General features: G+C 37.7%; 1 protein-coding gene across 2 annotated transcripts in view; it reads right to left on the reverse strand.

Annotated features, from left to right (window-relative positions):
• Positions 1 to 15,905, reverse strand: part of LOC129727186 (D(2)-like dopamine receptor) — a 110,976-nt gene extending 95,071 nt beyond the window's left edge. The window contains exon 1 of one of the 2 annotated variants that reach the window (XM_055684742.1): positions 14,719 to 15,905. The gene's annotated coding sequence lies outside the window, so the exon portion shown is untranslated. Of the gene's footprint in view, positions 1 to 14,473; positions 14,693 to 14,718 lie in introns of those variants that run through there. The other variant, XM_055684743.1, reaches the window with a different exon arrangement.
• Positions 15,906 to 16,910: the final 1,005 nt, after the last annotated feature.

A 16,910-nucleotide genomic window follows, 5' to 3' on the forward strand; every position in this document is an offset into this window, starting at 1 on the left:
TTGCTCAAAAATTGTTGAACAAAATTCCGGGGTGATTTGCGATAAGGGCGCAACTGGCAAAAGATAAACATTAGGGAATATCAGTTTGAAAATTTACAAGTACATTTTCAAATCGTGATTTCAAAGGAAGTGACTAACATTTAACATCAATACCAAAAATCGACGTAAAATAAACCTGGCTTATAATTTCCTAACAATACTACATTAAATTTGTGCGTTTATGGCTTAAATCTGCGCTTTTCTTCTAACCTTTTCCTAATGAGCTTCAAAGCATTCTGACAACGAGATTCGCCCACCTCTATTTCGCCTTAAAGCATTCTGACAACGAGATACGCCCATCTTTCTTTCGCCTTGTTTTTATTTTTTCTTCAGTTGCGCCTGTTTAAATGCGCCTTTATTTTGAAAACAAAAGTTGATCCGCCCTTTACTGTCGCCTGTTTACGGAATATTTCGCAAGTAAGCCCGTTGTTTCAAAACAATGTAAAGGGCCTAGTTCCAAAGTATCTTTTGTTTTGGGTAAACTGTTTTGTTGCCTTTTACTAAAAACCTGATTTGAATAATTTTATCGATTTATACAAAAGAAAGGATTCTTGCCATGAATTGTGTGAGTCCTTTCGAAACCAATGGTGTAATAAAACGATTTGTTTATATTTTGTTAGTTGCGCCCTGAACGCGAATCAATCCGGAATTGTTCTATCATACAACAAAAATAATGCTTTTGAGCAAAGAGCTCTCTCTCCTTCCATTAAAAAAGTACCCTCCGAAAAAAAATATTTTTTTTTCAGAAATTCATAACTTTTTTTATTTCTTCATGATCGGACCGATTGCATTGTCTAGCTAATCTTTTGAAATTTTTATAAAAAAAAATTGGATTTCGAAAAATGAGTTTTTTTAGATAAATAATTTTAAATTTTTCTTCAAACTTTTTTTCAAAAAATTAATAACCTTTCAGAGTGCCTATTTTTTTCGGAAAACTTAATTATTATCTACAACTTTGCCGAGAACGTCACACCGATCAAACAAACCGATTTGACCCCGTTACCGATAACGTATGGTATCGTTATTGACGAAAACAAAAGCGTCTTCAAACATTAACGTTATCGGCGATGACGATAGTCACTAAACGTTATCAGCTCACTATCGTCTTATGTCAGTTTCATCTGCCGGCACGGGGCACGGTGCGTTGAATGTATGGGAACGAGGGACAAAAAGTAAAACAGCCATTCTATTTGTATTTGTTTTCAATTGGTGTATTTGTTTTCAATTGGTGTGTCATAAAATGTGTTTACTGTCGATGAGAGCTACTTTTTGCATAATTGGCGAATACCATATACGTAATCGCAAAAATCTCTCAAACACTATTTTTTGTACAGAAGCATAAAATGATATTTTTTTAAGAATATCATCTATTTCGAGATAAAAGGCTTGAAAAGCCAATTCAAATGATTTCTGAGCGATAAAACAGTGACCTAAACGCCATCACATTTAGTATTCATTATTGTTTTCATTTATATCCTTTTTAATAATGTTTATATACGGTTTACTGCTGCAAATCATTTAGACATCATTAATCCAGGAATCTTTTATGTGTTTTACACATAAATAACGTGTTATAAATGAAAATAAGGGACAGATGTACGATAAATGGCTAACTCTTGGTTTTAGAGGTATCATTCGAAAACGCGAATTCCGGTTGAAAGAGCAAACTTGAGCAATGGCAATCACTTCCAAAGTTTGAAGGATATTCCAAATAAGGGCAAAAAGTGAAATTCAGAAAGGTACTTTGGGGTACTTTTTTTGACGATCGATTTTAAATCGAAAGTGTCTTTTTTCTCTAAGCATAAAGAAGCACGACCAAGAAGCCTTTAACTACCAAATGCGCTACGTTATATCTCAATAGTAACATTCAGAATCGCAGTATCTATATTGTGTTAGAATTTGAACGTGTTCAGATGTAAACTGCTTTGCACTACCGTATCAAATCGTTTTTTGTTAGGTATTTCTGTACGTAGTGAAGACATATTTATACTCACGTGTGTAAGAATATTTGCTGATTGCTCTCATGCTAAAAGTTTCGTGATCCAGTGCGGGCCCGCTGAGATTTTTGAACAAATAGTGAAACCATTTGAAAAATTTTACTCTGTTCTGGACTAGCAGCAAAGAACAAAGCCATCTGTGTTGCATTGTCTTCCAGCGCGTGGCAAAATGCCAAGCGCCGGGACGTTCGGTGGTGATGGAGCAGACGCTAATGCCGTTGCTGGAAGCGTTAATCCTGAATTGATTTCGCTCACAGTGTCCATATGTCTTGTATGTTGCAATCCGGTAACTGATACGGATGACTGTTTAGAATGTTTTGGCCGATGTAAACAACAAGTGCATACTAGTTGCTTGAACGTGCCCAAACACGAGATTGAGGTGCTACAGAAGAATAAAAATGCGGTGTACGTTTGCGATGTGTGTTTTACTTTACACGGGTATGACGACAGGGCAAAAGTCGAAGAAACCATGAATGAGGTGGCATCAAATCTTAAAAAATTACAGTGCTTGATCGATTTTGCTGAAAATTTTGAGTCGAAAATGGAAAAAATAATTAGAGAAGAGTGTTCAAAAATTCTGACCGGAAAGTTAAAGTCTGATTTTAATGCCAGCGATGCTTCGACATCGGGGCGAGTTCTGCGTTCCTCGAAAAAACGAAAAATGATGGACCAGACAGGAGATAACGTTGCTGAGATTGTTGCTGATGTGGAGGTAGCGAATGAAACACCCAAATCTAGTTTGTCTACCTTATTCTCGGATGTCGTTAAACGCAATTCCAAGACCCAATTTGGGGCCGCAGGCGGATCTAACAGGAGGAATAAAATTGTAACAGTGGATATGAAAAAGCCCAATCCAAAGATAGTGATTGCAGCAAAAAATAAAGGTGATATATCGAATATTAGCAAGGTGATGAGAGAAAAGGTCGATCGGAGATCATTGAATATACAAGATGTGAAAACACGGCAAGATGGGGCTTTAGTGATAGAACTGCTGAACGAGAAATCTGTGAACGAACTGAAGGAAAGAGTGTTAAAGTGCATGGAGGTCTTCCATCGTGCTTGCATGGGCAAGTATATTAATAATAAGAATTTATCTCTGTGCGACGATTTTTCCTGCAATCAGGTTGCGACACGCTGCAGTCTTCAAAGCCAATCCAACTCCGCTCCAAGCTATATGGTACAGACTACTGGTAGAACTTCGCTCGATTCAGATTTACTCCATGGCACGCTCAAAGTAGCTCCGACCGAACGCGTGACACCTATCAGGATATACTACCAGAATGTTAGAGGTCTACGAACGAAAATCGACGACTTTTTCATTGCTGTTTCTGACTGCGAGTACGACGTCATCATTCTGATGGAGACCTGGTTGAAAGACGATATCAATTCTATGCAGTTGTTCAACCAGAGCTATTGTGTATATAGGAAGGATCGCATCCCCGAAGTGACTGGTAGAACGCGTGGAGGAGGCGTTCTCATAGCTGTTAAGCACTCACTTAATTCCACTCTCTGCACGGTTCGTATCGACGACAGTCTAGAGCATCTTTGGGTTAAGGTTGACTGCATTGAACGAGTGGTTTGCTTAGGCGTGGTTTACGTTCCTCCGGACTTATCAAGAAACCGCTTTGTCATAGAGAGACTCAACAGTTCGATTTCATCCGTGGCAGAATCTATAAATGTGTGCGACACTCACATGCTTTTTGGTGACTTCAATTTTTCGGATTTGTGCTGGCGGGCCGCTACTGGTGGGTACGCCCAAATTGTGCCCAGCGAATCAGCCTCCGTTAGTAACATTTTTATGGATAATATGTCGCTGATACATATGAAACAACTCAACTTAAGGAACAATAATCTGAACCGAATACTCGACCTAATATTTGTGGATGAAGAGGCTGTACCGATGTGTCACCTTTCAGATCCTCCTGAAGCGCTTATTCCCGTCGATGTTTTGCATCCTCCAATCCTGACACAGCTGCATTGTATAGCTCCCATACGCTTCAGTGAACCCCCTGACGATCAACTCCTTGATTTCGCCCGCATCAACTTTGAAGGCCTTAGAGAAGCTCTTTTGTCTGTCGATTGGTCACCAGTTTACAATGCTTCCGACGTAAACGAGGCGGTTCAATTCTTCAACGCAACGCTCACGCAGCTTTTTCCAAGATTCGTACCAGTTCGTCGCCCAAGAATGTCACCTCCGTGGACCAATAGACGTCTTCGTTATTTGAAACAACAACGCTCTAGAACTTTGAGGCTCTACTCAAACAACCGAAATTCCGCCACCAAACAGAGATTCATTGAAGCGAGCACAAAATATAAATTTTACAACAGAGCTCTCTACGGACGGTACGTAATGCGAATGCAAAAAACCTTAAAAACTCAGCCAAAACGGTTTTGGGCTTTCGTTAACGAGAAGCGGAAGGAACATGGTCTGCCTTCAAGCATGTTTTTGGGCTGCGAAACCGCGAGCTCCACTCAAGCAATATGTAATCTGTTTGCGAAACGTTTTGCTAGTATATTTGATGATGCAGTATGCAGCAATCAACAAATTGAGAGCGCGCTTGCCAATGTCCCTGCTGGTATGGTTCCAATGCACTGCCGTGATTTTAATAACACAGATATCCTAGCAGCTGTTAAAAAATTGAAGTCCTCGAAAACGCCTGGACCGGATGGAATTCCTTCGACAGTTTTGATAAAATGCGCTGTTAAACTGTGTGCGCCATTGAAAGCCATATTTACCCTATCCTTATCACAAGCACTATTTCCAGAATGTTGGAAGAAGTCGATAATGTTTCCAGTTCTAAAAAAAGGTAATAAAAGCGACGTATCTAACTATCGTGGAGTTACCTCACTATGTGCTGGTTCAAAGCTGTTTGAGATACTTATGAACGCAGAACTCTTCCGGGCAGCAGAGTCATATATTTCGCATGAGCAACATGGATTCTTCCCTGGCAGATCCATTGTAGCTAATCTAACTCAATTCACATCACTGTGTTTCACCTCCATGCCACTAGGGTATCAAATTGATACAGTTTATACCGACTTGAAAGCGGCCTTTGACAGAGTAAACCACCGTATCCTGCTTGCTAAGTTGGACCGGCTTGGTGTGTCCTCGAACGTTGTCCACTGGTTTGAATCGTATTTAAGCAATCGCCGACTATCTGTCAAACTGGGTTCCGTGGAGTCAGGAGAATTCGTTAACCGATCAGGTGTTCCGCAAGGCAGCAACTTGGGCCACTACTTTTCACCATTTTTTTCAACGACGTCTGTCTAGCACTGCCAAAAGACTGTAAATTACTGTATGCCGATGATTTAAAAATGTATTACCTAATCAAAACTCCCGCCGACTGTGAACTTCTGCAAAGGGTAATTAACAGATTTTACGACTGGTGTCAACACAACATGATGGTTATCAGTGTACCGAAATGTTCATTGATTACTTTTACGAGGAAAAAACAACCAATTCAGTGGAACTATCGTATAGGCGATGAGACCATTACCAGAGCTAACGTAGTGCGAGATCTTGGGGTTATGCTTGATGCAGAGTTAAACTTCCGGGAACACTACAGTCATATAATCAACAAATCTAGGCGGAATCTTGGGTTCATTCTCCGGATGACAACCGAATTTCGTGATCCTTACTGCCTACGCTCCATGAACTATAGCCTAGTGTGGTCTGTTCTGGAGACAGCTGCCGTCGTGTGGAGCCCTTTTCGCAGCATCTGGATAACCAGAATCGAAAAAGTCCAATCAAAATTCATAAAATTCGCTCTAAGACTACTTCCTTGGAGAAATTCAGATGCGCTACCTTCGTACGAAGCCCGGTGCAGACTTTTAGGAATGGAAACTCTCAAAAATCGACGCAATGTGCAAAAAGCGGTTTTCGTCGGAAAGACCCTGCTAGGATAGATCAACGCGCCCTGGATTCTCGATAAAATGGATGTGAACGTGCTGCCACATCCACTGCGTCAACGAAGTTTTTTGAGGCTCCAACAACATAGGACGGACTACTCACGAAACGAGCCTATTAGAACTATGTGCGTTCTTTTTAACAGATTTTATCATTTGTTCGACTTTAATGTTTCCTCTACTGTTTTTCGTGATCGTGTTACAAACTTTTATGTGCAGTTATAGTTCTAGTCATTTGTTTTTAAGTGTTCATTTAGACTGTTTGTCCGATGAATGTATACGAAATAAATAAATATAATAAAACATTTAGAGTGTAGTAGTTACATTCCTCTACCGTTGCCATTTGGGTTTTAACTTGAGAAGATATAGAGTATATTGAAAAATTAATTTGAAGAGAAGTTTTTGGAAAAATAACGTGTCTCTGATAGTTGAAACCACGTCACAGTAGATGCGTTTCATAATCATATTGGTGAACTTACGAGGTTGATAATATCATTACAGTATGTCTCAAACATGTAAAAAACATATCAGCATATAGAGTTGGTTCAATAAGAAATCCACTTTTTTGATTTTTGTCTATGGTACGTTGCACTGTGCGGGGTGAGGAAGTGTTTTTTTCAATTCGGAGGGTTGGAGACGACGCATCACTAGGCAACAGGAAGCAAACTTTCCCTTGTTTGTTTATGTTTCGTTTCTAATTAGGAAAAGAAATGTCTTAATTTTGATTGTTTTAACTTATGTGGCACCTTTGAGAGCACAAATAGGAAAAGCAAGGTATGTGGTGTTGTCATACTTGCATTTAAAATGCATCTGAATGAGATATACTAATCATGCAAAAATTGGTGTTGCAGTGGTTGTTAATAAACAAACGTTATTGATTCGATTCGATTGATCGATTTTTCAATAGCTTCTCAAAAATGAGTCGTGTTCCAAAATATTAAACCAATAGCACAAAATGACATCTTTTGCCTAAAGAAACGTCTATGTAAAGTTTCAGTCATGTCAAAAATGGTCGATTAAATTGGTTGCCCGTTTTTTTGTGGAATAGCTCAGTTCCTTTTCAGCAAATTGTTCCGCCTACATATTCTACTCCCGTTCAAGCACATGTTGGCAATTCTTATGCGCTTCTATGCATCATCCCGGTTACGGAAATACCCATACTGGGTGATATTCGATCATTTTCGGCTGTTTTTCAGAAACTGAAAGTCGTCATTCTGGACTGAAAAATTGCATGTTAACATATTGAATATTGGATAGTATTTAAGCATTTTCGGCTGTTTCCCAGAACCCGGATGTCGCCATCTTGTATTTAAAATCGCCATGTCGAGTGTATTTGTGGCTTCTAGGCATTATTCTGGTTCCAGAAATACCGTTATTAGCTAGTATTCGGCCGTTTTTGGCGCAACTTAAATCAATGACTATCATGTAACAAAACAGGATTAGAAAAACATATATAGACAGTATATTTTCTCGATATTCCATCGTCGGAATAAAGTTCTGATACTAGACACCTTGTTTCGCGGGAGAAACAATGACGGCCGCATGGTAGCGAAACAAGAGGCGTCAAAAGGAAGTAGTGATAAAGTTTCCTTTTTTGGTAACTATTGCTCAAACATTTTTTTTGTTAGGGAATTAGAATTACGTTGTCCATTGATGTGAACTTTTGCAATATATCCCAGTCAATTGCTATACGTGCCCCTTGCAAAATAAAATGACCACTATTGTTGAGTGATCAGGTATCTGCACCGACACGCTCCCAGTCAGGTGATTCAAAGACCAAATCTCTTTGGGCTGTAAACAGCCACTGCCAAGAAACCTTGATCTGCGTTTAAATAATGCACCACAACTGCACAGCAGATGTTCCGATGTCTCGCTTTCCATATTACAAAAGCGACAGATATCATCCTGAACCCGGCCGATGTTCTTTAAATGATATCTACTCGGACAGTGCCCCACTTAGTAGTGCCGACGTATGTACAAAGAGCTCTTTTGTTAAGCTCTAGGAGCTTTTTCGAATGATTCTCGTTTAGTGTTAAAAATCTTTCAGATTGGGAACACTTTTTGACATCCAACCAATTGGTTATCACCTTTTGTTCCTCCCAGCGTTTAAGCTCCATTTCCACTGCACAGTTTGATATACCGCAGAAAGGTTCTGGGCCGATAAACTGTGAGTTAGATCCTTGTTGTTTTGCTCAAACATAGATAAAGCTAGAAAATGACAGGGAAAAAACGGAAAAGAAAATTGTTTCTCACCGAGGTTTCAGAAAGTTAGGTTTAAGTAAAATTTGTTTAATAAAATCAATCTACTTCATTCCGGCCGGTTGTTGTTTCCTACGTACGCACAGAAACTCATGTATTACAAGTTTCTGGCAAAGTCTAGAAAATTAACGTAGCCTTTGTCATCGGACTTCGGAAAGACGTACCTCAATCAAAGTCTTGACGACTGCGCTTTTTTGATCCATGAAAAAAGTGTGAAATTTTCGATATCGATTTTTTATGCCAAATGTCTTAGAAATCGTTTTAATGTGGTAAAATCGTAGAAATCTGGTGCTTTCCCTAAAAAAATTTTTTAAGAATTTTGAACCCTGCGCTAAATGAAGATTTTGAGATTTACAGAAAGGGATTAAACAAAGATTCACTCTTTTGAGAAATTAGAATTTAAGAAAAACCGCCACCAAAAAACCCTTTTGAAGACTGTCGATGACTCTCAAAACACCTTCAAAGTCTATTCCAGTAGGTTAAAATGGTGATCATTTTCTTGTGATGAATTAATAAAAACCTAAGTTAATCCACCTAGCGGTCAGACCCAGTCTTTCTCATTCAAACTTTTATTTGTAAAAATAGATTTTCATGAACGCTTCAATCCAATAAATGTATATTCACTCTTAAAAAATATTGCTGTTGTAATCTATACATTAAAAAATGCAATCCGGTCTGTCTGTCTGTCTGATTCATATAGGCTCGAAAATTACCGAACCGATCGGCGTGAAAATTTGTATGTAGGGGTTTTTGGTGCCGATAAAGGTTCCCATGATAGTTTGAGACCCCTCCCTTTTCTGGAAGGGAGGGGTCCCATACAAATGAAACATAAATTACTGCACAACTCAAGAACAAACCAAGCAAATGAAACCGAATTTGGCATGTAGATGTTTTAAGGGGTAAAAAATATGTCCATAATGTTTTGACACCCCTCCTTCTTTTGGAAGGGAGGGATGCCATACAAATAAAACACAAATTTCTGCACATCTCGAGAGCTAATCAACTAAATGGAACCAAATTTGGCAGGTGAATGTTTCAGTGGTAAAAAATATGTTCCATAATCGACCTTAGGCAACATTTTGGATTGTAAGATAGCAACTTCCGGTTTCTGGAAATCAGCCTGAAATGGACGATTCCCATTAAATATGAGTATCTCCGGAACCAGAAAGATGCACAGAAGCTAAAAATTGATCTCAGACACAATCTTGAATTTTAAAATGGTGACTCCCGGTGTCTGGCAAACAGCCGGAAATGACCAAATACCATTCAATATGAATGTTTTCGGAACCAGAATTACACCCAGATGACAGAAATTGATTTCACAGACAATTTTAAAGTTCAATATGACGACTTTTGGTTTCTGAAAAACAGCCCAAAGTGACCAAATACCACCCAATATGAGTATCTCCGGAGCCAGAATGTTGCAAGAACACCACTATGAATTGTAGGATGGCAGCTTCTGGTTTCTGGAAAACAGCCAAAAATGGCCGATTTCCGTCTGACATGAGTATCTCCGGATCTAGAATGATACACAGCAGCTGAAATCGACCACACATCCCATTTTGGATTCTAGGTTGGCGACTTCCGGTTCCTGGAAAACAGCCGAAAATGATCGAATAACACCCAATATGGGTGTTTCTTCAACCAGAATGACGCTCAGAGGCTAGAAATTATCTCAAATACCATTTTGAAATTCAAGATGGCGACTTCCGGTTTGTGAAAAACAGCCTAAAATAACCAAATACCATCCAATATGAGTATATCTGGAACCAGAATGATGCAATGAGCTAACAATTGACCTCAGGCACCATTTTGAATTGCTAAATGGCAACTTTTAGGAAACAGTCGAAAATTACCGAATAATACTCAATAGGAATATTTCTGTAATCGAGATGATGCATAGAAACCAAACATTGACCCTGGACACCATTTTATTGTTTATTGTTTATTGTTTATTGAATTTAAAGATGACCACTTTTAGTTTCTGGAAAACAACCAAAATAACTAAATACCTTTCAATTTGGGTATTTCCGGTGTCAGATTTATGCCAGAAAATCTGCTAAAAATGACCGAATACCACCCAATATGAATATATTCAGACTTGAGGCGAAGTACAGAAGCCAAAAGTCGAGGATATTGTCATTTCGATAAACCAAATCATTTTAAACGATTTGTTATTTGATTTTGATCTTATCCTATGGCCGATTCGTCGTGCATTTGCAGACTTTTAACACATCGTAAGGAATCAATTAAATTGGAACGTTCAAATAGTACGATACCACATTTAAATTATGTTTAGACCACATATATCGATCAAAGCAGGGATAGTTTTCAATAGTCTTTGAATTTCTTCGCTTTCCATAACTTTTGAGCCACATATCAAATTGTTATGAAGTTTGTTATTTGTAAGTTCGAGAGATGACTCGTTCGTATGACACTAGTTATGTTCAAATAAGTCGTGTAATCTTTGAGATAATAGACTTCCGTTGTTTTATTTACAATTTAATACATAACGGTTGCTTAAGTTCGATTATAATTAAATGAAATGGGAACGTATAGGGCAGCCAAACTTTTAAACCACGTGTTCAATCATAATTCATCAGTTACCCCTTAACTAGCTTGTTCATTTTATATCGATATTGTTCAAATCGGTTGTGTAGTTTCTGAGATAATGAAGTTTCGTGATTTTCACATTTCGATACATTACAGACGAAGTTACAGTCCGATTACAGTAAAATTCAATAGGGTGTTAAGAGGCAGCTATACATTTCATTCGACACTAATTTTGTGGAAATCGGGTCAGTCATCTTTGAGAAAAGTGAGTGAGGCCAAGTAGTCTTCGGAATTGTTACTTTTCATAGCCTGATTTCACATTTTTAAACATAACAGGCAAAGTAATAGTCCGATTGCAAAACAAATCAATAGGGTCTTATGGGGCAACTAGACCTTCCATTTGACACTGATTTTATGAAAATCGGTCCAGCCATCTCTGAGAAACATGAGTGAGATTAAGTAGTCTTCAGAACACGTTTCTTTTCATAACTTTCGAACCACAAGTTCAATCTTCATAAAATTCAAAAATTAAGGGTTTTTAAGGTAGCCCGTTCATTTAAAACCAATTTTGTTCAAATCGGTTGTGTGGTTTTTGAGATAATGATGTTTCGTGATTTTCACATTTTGATACATTACCTCTAAATTAAAAATCCGATTACAATAAAATTTTATAAGGTCTTATGGGACAACAAGACCTTTCATTTGCAATTGATTTCATGAAAATCGGTCCAGCCATCTCAGAGAAAAGTGAGTGAGAATAAAAATCTGCACATACACACACACACACACACACACACACACACACACACACATACACACATACAGAAAATGCTCAGCTCGTCGAGCTGAGTCGAGTGATATATGCCATTCGGCCCTTTGGAGCACTTTTATACTTTCGGTTTTGCAAGTGATTGCTATACCTTTCTAGGAGAAAGGCAAAAAGAGCAATTTCATGCAACACAGGACAATTTTATTGTATTTTTTAGTTGTCATTTTTGATTTGGCTGAAACTTGGCACAGATTTTCCTATGACCTAGAAATGCGATCTTGTGCTACTACTTATTTTTTGTTTTGTTTTGAATCGATGACTATTCGACCGTTTTTGGGTGGAAAAATAAATTTAAAAAAAATATATATACAGTCAGGTTTTTTACGCGTTTTTTTTTAATTAACTCGGTTTTTTACGCGGATTTTTGAATTAACACGGTTACCGCGCTAATTCGAAAAAAAAATTTCGCAAATTTCCGAATTAACGTGCGTTTGGAACCAGAAACGTTTAAGTGTTCATCTAGTAAAAGACTTAGTCCAAAAAATACCCTCCGCCCACCGAAAGATCCGGAATAACTGCCAAAGAGGACAATTTTAAATACTGGTTCTAGAGCGTCTCGGGTTTTTTCTAAAGCCCTTCTTGCTGGACTACTTTTCGCGGATTTAAAAAAAACGTGGTTTTTTTACGCGGATTTTTGAATTAACGCGGATTTTTGAATAAGCGCGTTTTTTTAACGTGGATTTTCGAATTAACGCGGATTTTACGCGGTTTTTTTACGAGGTACGTATCCCCCGCGTAAATAAAACCTGACTGTAACTTCAAATAAAATATTTCGCAAAGTTCACTTTTCAAATATCTGAGTTTTTTCACAAAAACTACACATGGCTAGCTATCGTTTAATGATTGTTCCAACATGGAGGAATAAAAACGTTTAAAAATATTATAATTTTCAAAAAAAAAAAGAAAAATATATTTTTTGGAAAATGTTTTATTTCACAGTGAGTATTTTTTTTTTTTTTAAGGACAAAATATTTATCTACAGCTTTGCCGAAGAAGTCACATCGATCAAACAAACCGTTCTGGTTGTAAAAATTTTTGTAATTATCGATACCTTCTTCAAATGAGCCATCCTCAAAAATAAACCGTGATTCAAAAAACACTAATAATACAAAATCATCTATAGTCCATAGAAACGTCTGTGCAAAATGCAGCCAGAATAAAAATATCCTATTAAAATCGTTGTCCTATGTTGCATGGAATTAGTCAAAGCTCAAAGATTTACTAAGCAGTATAAGAGTATTCAGGATACAAATTTAAATAAAAAAATTCTATCCAGGCATTTTTAAAATAGCCAAAACATGATTAGTTATTAGGAATACAAAAGTTTGTAGAAGCACTTCCTGGTAACGATGGGATTTCTACATCCCTAATAAACATCTCTTTGAGAGCACAATGGAATTTTTAATTATGATTTGCAATACAGTCAAATCTACAGCGACATCTCGAGGGACCGCCGTTAAACGGAAATATCGCAATAAAAGAAAGATTTTGACGTGGGACTACGTTTGTTTTCTATACTGGTATGCATTCTATGAAAATGGAAATAAAACTGGCAAATATTGCGTCAGATTCCAAACGATAATAACAGCATAGCCACATGATGGATAACTATAACCAATAAATTGTTGGATAGATAAAAATGTTGAACAATTTTTAATACACTAGTTATCATTATTTTTCCATTGCAAAGCGGTAAAAATCGATAAAAAGTGTCAAGGACAAATTTACGCGAACAATGAACCAATCACATGCGAGCATTCCCAGCACAGACGACATGAATAGACATCAACCATTCTCTGTGATATTCTCTGTATCAATATCCAAAAAAAAATCTGACTTAGTCTCCCCGTCCCAATAGGTCAAATAATGTTCGCTTCCATGAGCTTAGACGAATTTGATGTCTCGAAGGTACAGGTTTTTCGAAAAGTTTGAAACAACCCCTCTTCTTGAACAATTTCTAAGTCTGCTGTTAGAGCGTGATAAAAACTGATGTCTTGAAAGAAAACATGCTGGTTAAAGCAACAGTACCGCAGAGTATATGTGGAGCAGAAGATTTAAGTGATTAGTCAATCATTTTGCTTCCCTCGATTAGTAAACTGATTGAGATTCTTGAATGATTCCACATTTCAACGAAAATTGAATTTGTGCAGATGAACAGCTTGAATTTCGCGTCGGCCATTCCACAACTTATCCGTTTTTTCAGATTTATATGACACAAGCAAGCAAACAAATCTAAAGGTTATTCAACTGAAGCTGCTCTTCTAGACATAGGAAAAGCACTCGACAGTGTTCTACATAAAGATTTAATTACAAAATTGTTAATCTTTAATTCTCTTATTTTTATATTCAAATTAAAAAAAAAGGTCAAACTTTGCAGATTGTTTACCAGGATTTGAAATCTGATAGATTTTCTCTCAGAGCAAGTTTACCTTTAAGTTCAACCTTGGGCCCTGTCCCGTATAACATATTTGCTTAAGAACTCCCTGATTTATCTCCAAGATGACCAGAGTCAATGTTCTATGATGAGTCTTCGTGCCATACACTGAAAATAAATCGCACGCTAATCCCTAGTGCTCTCTACATACGAATGCCAATAAACGAGCCTAATCATTCTATTATGTCGACCCATGCCAATTTTTATTGGAATCCACGGTATATTAACATGGTTTGAAATTTGACGTGTTTAAGCATTAAAATCTGAGTGTTAGAAGATTGATTTTGGTATGCATGATATCGCAAGGTGAAGCGTAGAACACTTGATTTCCACGTAAATATTAAATGTTTCATCTATTAGCACAGATGTAAGAGGAATCTACTTCGCAGTATCGTGACGATTTTTTACAGTGTAGTTAGTCGCTTGCAGAAAAGTTAGGATAATTTCTCTTCTTACCTGCAAAAGTGGAAATGGAATGCTTCTAAAACTCAATTGATCACTTTTTTCCGTAACAATAAAGTGTTTTCTCGCAAAAGTAACACAAACCATGTTATAACAATGAATATAATTATTTTAAGTTGGTCTGATTAGGCCATGGTTCTTTCTTTCAAAACCTCTACTTTTCACTCTATATAATATTTCTGTGCTAAAATCCTACGGCAAACTGATCTAATCTGTTTACACATATGAACATAAATTACCTTTAAAACATCTGCTAAAACAATTAAATTACACCGATCATGACGAATCGCTGATAGTCGCATTCACAAACAAATGATTTCCATTTCAAATGTACTATATTCTGCTGAACTACTAAACTTCACTGGTCACACGTTACCGGTCTAGTTTTGCACACAACTGAATTCAACTATTCACCACCTACACTTTTTCTCGTTAATTTCGTTACACTGCGCAGCACACTAGAACATCCAAACGCTGGCAAGAGGTATCAGTTGTAACTCACTTAAATTTTTTTTAAAATATTTTTTTCCTCTTTGTCGAGAAACTTTGTTTTCAAACTCCTCACTTTGATTATGAAGTTGATAATGAAACGCACTTGAATTCGTAAATTATACTTTTTTCCTCTTATGAGAACATCCTTGTTTCAAAACTCTTCACTTGGCGCGCGTTCACCAACACAGGGTGTTTTTCGAAAACTAAAATTCGTTACAAATCGTTTCAACTATCTTTCACTCAGTTTACTGATTCATTGCTTGTCAACAACTTCTATGATTTTCTCAATAATCGCCCCAGCACTTCAAAACTACGTTTTCTCATCACTTTTTTATTTATCAGCATGATTCGAAGTTTCCCGCTTTCATCCAGTTCGCCCCACACACAACCGTATTTTAGCGCTGCAATTACAATTGCATCCTGATAAACTACTTTAGCGACCACTGCACTGGCAGATTTTATTCTGACTGATACGTTTCACTTCCTCTGCACGAAGCTCGACGAGCGAATTTCCAATTCTATTTAAGCAGGTGCATCTTTCACTACCGATATAGCATTTCGAATGCAAATCTAGTATGAATCGGCGCCACCATCATCCAAAGTTGGCAGAATACGGGGTGGATGAGCTTTCATCTTTTCCATCGTACGCCACCAGCAGCTTGTCCTTCAACCAAACTCCACACCAAAAAACTTAATACCACACGTTTTGGTTGGGTTCCCCTGAGCCGAGCTCCGAAGAAACAAAGTTCGAACGCCAGCTGTCCAAGTGGTCAGCTTGTTGATGGAGTTATAAGTACTTGCAAAGCTTCAACGGTAGAATAGTCCTCGCACTTTGAACTACTCATCAACCAAGTCTTCGTACGTGCGATCCGACCGAGTGCGCGTCTATGACTGGCGATGGAGCGCCAAATCAGTGTACACTACCGGCTTCGACAGCTGCCAGCAATGTAGTAAAACATCCACAAACCCCGACCCACTGCACTGTGCAAGGATTGAATCTGCTCGCGTGCAATTTATGAGCGTCTCCCAGTGAGAGCTCATTCTCTCGCACGTTCTGGCGATGTTCATTCGCCGCCTGCAATACTGCTGTTCGTGTTGAATTTGTTGTTCGTGTGTATTTGGAAAGTTAGCTTATCTATCGAATTGGTTTCCGGCCAGTTCACACCGTTATTCTTTTTGTTGTGTGCTTTTGTAAAAATATATCAACAAAAAATTTAAAAAAATTAAGTTACAAATTGTGAGACTCATTTACAAATCGGAAGAGTATGTAATATTCAACTCTCGATATTTTTTTTTCTTTCGAACTCATTTTTGTTCTTGATATATTTATCAATTTTGAAATTTTGTCTAGTTTGACTTTTTTGACATAATCTAAACTTAAACCTTTAACTTGAACAGTACTCTATGAATCTTATTTCTATATTATCTATTTATCATATTCTATTCTTTCTTTCGGTTTTCCTCCGAAGAAATTGCTTTCGATTGAATCGTTTTAAAATCAGCTGAGGTCCCAGTAAAACATTTCGTACTGTAACGGAAAATTGACCTGTTCTTGGTCCCAACGTGAGCGACAGAAGCTATGCTATGACTTGACTGGGGGGATCGATTAATTTAGAAGCACTCATCGCGTGCTGCTACTCGCTGCCCGGTGGGTAAAATGTCAAGATGTGGACGTTTTCCCATCACTTCTGTGTTACGGCTGCCATGTACTTAATAGGAAAGGACGTAATTAATCACTCCATAAAGCTTATCAGCAGTCCACTACACTTACCCTTGTCGCGGCAGAAAGTGTAGCAAATCCATTTCTGATAGTTGTGCGAAACATGGCCATAAATTTGATCCGGGGAGGGAAAGGGTTCAGCAGAAGATTCACAAAACATTCTGTTACATTTAATTAGGAAATACATAATGTATGAGGTTGCTCTTTTACTTCTTCTGA

This window comes from Wyeomyia smithii, chromosome 3 (genome assembly GCF_029784165.1).
Source record: "Wyeomyia smithii strain HCP4-BCI-WySm-NY-G18 chromosome 3, ASM2978416v1, whole genome shotgun sequence".
In the NCBI taxonomy this organism is placed as follows: Eukaryota; Metazoa; Arthropoda; class Insecta; order Diptera; family Culicidae; genus Wyeomyia; species Wyeomyia smithii.